Source organism: Physeter macrocephalus, unplaced genomic scaffold, assembly GCF_002837175.3.
Source record: "Physeter macrocephalus isolate SW-GA unplaced genomic scaffold, ASM283717v5 random_423, whole genome shotgun sequence".
Lineage (NCBI taxonomy): Eukaryota > Metazoa > Chordata > Mammalia > Artiodactyla > Physeteridae > Physeter > Physeter macrocephalus.
In genome coordinates, this window is record NW_021145709.1 from 29,757 (window position 1) to 33,943 (window position 4,187).

The 4,187-nt window shown below is 39.9% G+C and overlaps 1 non-coding gene across 1 annotated transcript; it reads left to right on the top strand.

Annotated features, from left to right (window-relative positions):
* Positions 1 to 1,820: 1,820 nt before the first annotated feature.
* On the top strand, positions 1,821 to 1,947 carry LOC112065354 (small nucleolar RNA SNORD22). The gene has a single exon (XR_002891982.1). It is a non-coding gene; the product is annotated as a small nucleolar RNA SNORD22 (small nucleolar RNA).
* Positions 1,948 to 4,187: the final 2,240 nt, after the last annotated feature.

The window sequence follows — 4,187 nt, forward strand, 5'->3', positions numbered from 1 at the left end:
GGCCTCTCCCGTTGCGGAGCACAGGCTCCGGGCGCGCAGGCCCAGCGGCCGTGGCTCACGGGCCCAGCCGCTCCGCGGCATGTGGGATCCTCCCGGACCGGGGCACGAACCCGCGACCGCTGAATCGGACTCTCAACCACTGCGCCACCAGGGAAGCCCTAGATTATATTTTTTCCCTTAGATAAATGCCTAGAAGTAGAACAAATGGGTCACGTATGTTTAATTTTAAAAAAAAAACAACAGCTTTACTGAAGTACAATATATGTATCATAAAATTCATTTTTTTTTTTTTTTTTTTGCGGTACGCGGGCCTCTCACCGTTGTGGCCTCTCCCGTTGCGGAGCACAGGCTCCGGACGCGCAGGCTCAGCGGCCACGGCTCACGGGCCCAGTCGCTCCGCGGCACGTGGGATCTTCCCGTTGCGGGGCACGAACCCTCGTCCCCTGCATCGGCAGGCGGACTCTCAACCACTGCGCCACCAGGGAAGCCTCAAATTCACTGTTTTCAAGTGTACAATTCAATCATTTCAGCAAATTTGCAAAGTTCTGCAGCCCTCATCACCACAATCCAATTTTAGGATATTTTCATTACCTCACAATGATCCCTCCTGCCCATTTGCAGCAAATCTCTGTTCCCACCCAGACCCATGGAACCACTAATCTTATTTTCTGTCTCCATAGATTTGCCTTTTCTGGACATTTCATATAATTGGAGTCATCAATATGTGGTCTTTTTTGTATGGCTCCTTTCACTTAGCATAATGTTTATGAGGTTCATCCATGTTGTAGCACGTGTCAGTACTTCATTTCTTTTTATTGCCATTTTCTATTTTATGGATACCACATTTAGTTTGTCCATTTATAAGTTGATGGACATTTGGATTATTTCCCCTTTTTTGTGGCTATAATGAATAATGTTCCTGCCAGGAACATTCTTGTACAAGTCTTTGCGTGGACATGTTTTCATTTCTCTTGGGTAGATACCTAGTACTGGAATTTCTGGGTCATATGGTAAATTTATATTTAACTTTAAAAAAAAATTTATTTATCTATTTATTTATTTATTTATGGCTGAGTTGGGTCTTTGTTGCAGTGCGCGGGCTTTCTCTAGTCGCGGCGAGCGGGGGCTGCTCTTCGTTGTGGTGCGCGGGCTTCTCTTGTTGCGGAGCACGGGCTCTAGGCACATGAGCTTCAGTAGTTGTGGCACGTGGGCTCTACGGCGCAGGCTCAGTAGTTGTGGCGCACGGGCTTAGTTGCTCCGCGGCACGTGGGATCTTCCCAGAGCAGGGCTCGAACCCGTGTCCCCTATATTGGCAGGCGGATTCTTAACCACTGCGCCACGAGGGAAGCCCTAACTTTTTAAGATACCGTCAAACTGTTCTCCGAAGTGATTGTACCATTTTATATTCTCACCAGCAGAGCACATGGGTTCCAGTTTTTCCCTGTCCTCGCCAACACTGGTATAGTGAGTCTTTGATTTTACCTGCCATCATTTTAGACATAGAAATAGTTATGCGGTGGTGTCTCATTCTGGTTTTCTTTTACATTGGCCTAGCAAATGGAGCCTAGGCAAGAGAAGACTCTAGAAAGCCAGATCGGGATAAACGCTGGCGCTAGGCGTATTCATGGTGGGGAAGGATGCTGAGCCTGTGACCAGCCTCAGTAGGAGGGTTCTGTGCTGTGGAGCATCTTTTCTGTGCTTATTCACCATCTGTGTGTATCTCTTCTTCGGTGTTCAATTCTTTGAATCATTTTAAAAATTGGGTTGTTTGTTAGCCAAGACACGGAAGCAACCTAAGTATCCATCAACAGATGAATGGATGCCAATGAGGAAAGCAAGCATACTGTCTTAGCCCTGTTCTAGCCCCAGAGCCTGTAATGGTGAACCCACTGGAGCTAACTGGGAGAGAGGATGAGAACTTGTTCCAAAAGGAACTGTCTAAGATAGAGCAAATGTCTGTGGATAGCATTTGCTTCGCTTTTCTTGGCTATTCATAGCGAGAATAGTTTTGGCTATTTTAGATACTTTGCTAATTACATGATCTTCTCATTCAGGAGCAGCTTGTTCCTTGTTCCTGTATACTCCTGGAAAGCCTCCCGAGTTAAAAGGTACCATTGCCAGTTACCTGCTTGTTCGCCCAAAGGTCCAGCTCCTTGTCTGGAGCCTGAGAATGATTTGAGGGGAAAGGAGTAAGCCATATTTCTGTTCAACTCCAGTCTGAAGTTAAGAGGTCTGAAGAAAGAACAAAGCACACATAATGGAATCCAATTCTTGAAGGCAGACAGAGAAAGACAAACATTATATGTGGAATCTAAAAAATAATACAAATGGACTTATTTACAGAACAGAAACAGACTCAGAGACATAGAAAACAAACTTATGGTTCTGGGGGAGGGATAAATTAGGAGTATGGGATTAACAGATATACACTACTATATATAAAATAGATAAACAACAAGGATTTACTGTATAGGGAACTATAGTCAATATCTTGTAATAACCTATAATGGAAAATAATACAAAAAATATGTATATTTAGCTAAATCACTTTGCTACGCACCTGAAGATAACACAATATTATAAATAAACTATACTTCAATTTAAAAATTGGGTTGTTTTCTTATGAGTTGGGAGAGTTATTTATATAATCTGGATACAAATTCTTTATTAGACATGTGATCTGCAATTATTTTCTCCAGTCTGTGGCTTGTATTTCCACTCTCTTAACAATGTCTTTCAAAGAGCAGAAGTTATTAATTTTGACAAAGTCCAATTTATCCATTCTTCTTTTAGAGATTGTACTTTTGGTGTCATATCTAAGAAATTTCTGCTTAATGCAAGGTCACAAAGATTTTATTCTCAGTTTTCTTCTAGAAGTTTTATAGTTTTAGGTTTTACAATTAGGTCTATGATACATTTTGAGTTAATTTTTACATATGGTACAGATATGGTACAGATAGAGGGTTTTAAAAATTTTGCTTTGTTTTGTGGTGTGTGTGTCTTTAGCATATGAACATCCAATTGTTCTTGTACCATTTGCTGAAAAGGCTGTCCTTTCTCCACTGAGTTGCCTCTGCATCCTTGTCAAAAATTAATTGATCATGTATGTGTGAGACAATTTCTGGACTTTCTATTCTATTCCATTCATTTATTTGTCTACCTTGATGCCAATACTACACTCTCTTGATTACTGTAGCTTTATAATAAATCTTAAAGCAGGTGGCGTAGCTCATCTGAATTTGTTCTTTGTTTTCAAAATTGTTTTGGCTCTCTAAGTCCTTTGCATTTCCATATGAATTTTAGAAACTGTTTGTCAGTTTATACAAAGAAACTTACTGGGATTTTATTTGGGATTGTATTGAGTCTATAGGTCAATTTGGGGAGAACTGATATCTTAAAAATTTGAGTTTTTCAAGCCATGAACACAGTATATATCTCCAATTATTTAATCTCCTTTAATTTCTCTCAACACTGTTTTATAACTTTAATGTATAGGTCTTGTCTTTTTTGGGTCAGATTTATCCTTAAGTATTTAATTTTTATATTTCTTGATGTATTTTAAATGGTTTTTTAAAAATTTCAGTTTCTGATTGTTTATTGCTAATATATAGAAATACGACTGATTTTTGTATATTGATCTTGTATCTTGCAACGGCAAAACCCATTAACGATTCTAGTAGCTTTTTTGTAGAGTCTATGAGACTTTCTGTTATCATGCTGTCTGTGAATAAAGAGAGTTTTACTTCTTCCTCTCCGTTCCAGATGCCTTTGATTTTTCTTATTGCACTGGCTAGAATTCTGCTGTAATATTGAATTGAACTGTTGATAACAGACATCCTTACCTTTTCCTAATTGTAGGGAGAAAGCATTCAGTCTTTTATTATGAAATATGCTGTTAAATGTAGGTGTTTCATAGATGCCTTTTATCAAGATGAGAACGTTCCCTTCCAGTCCTAGTTTGTTAGAAGATTTTTTTTTAATTTTTATTTTTTATAAATTTATTTATTTTATTTATTTATTTTTGGCTGCGTTGGGTCTTCATTGCTGTGTGCAGGCTTTCTCTATTTGTGGTGAGTGGGGGCCACTCTTCATTGCGGTGCGCGGGCTTCTCATTGCGGTGACTTCTCTTGTTGCAGAGCACGGGCTCTAGGTGCATGGGCTTCAGTAGTTGTGGCACATGGGCTCAG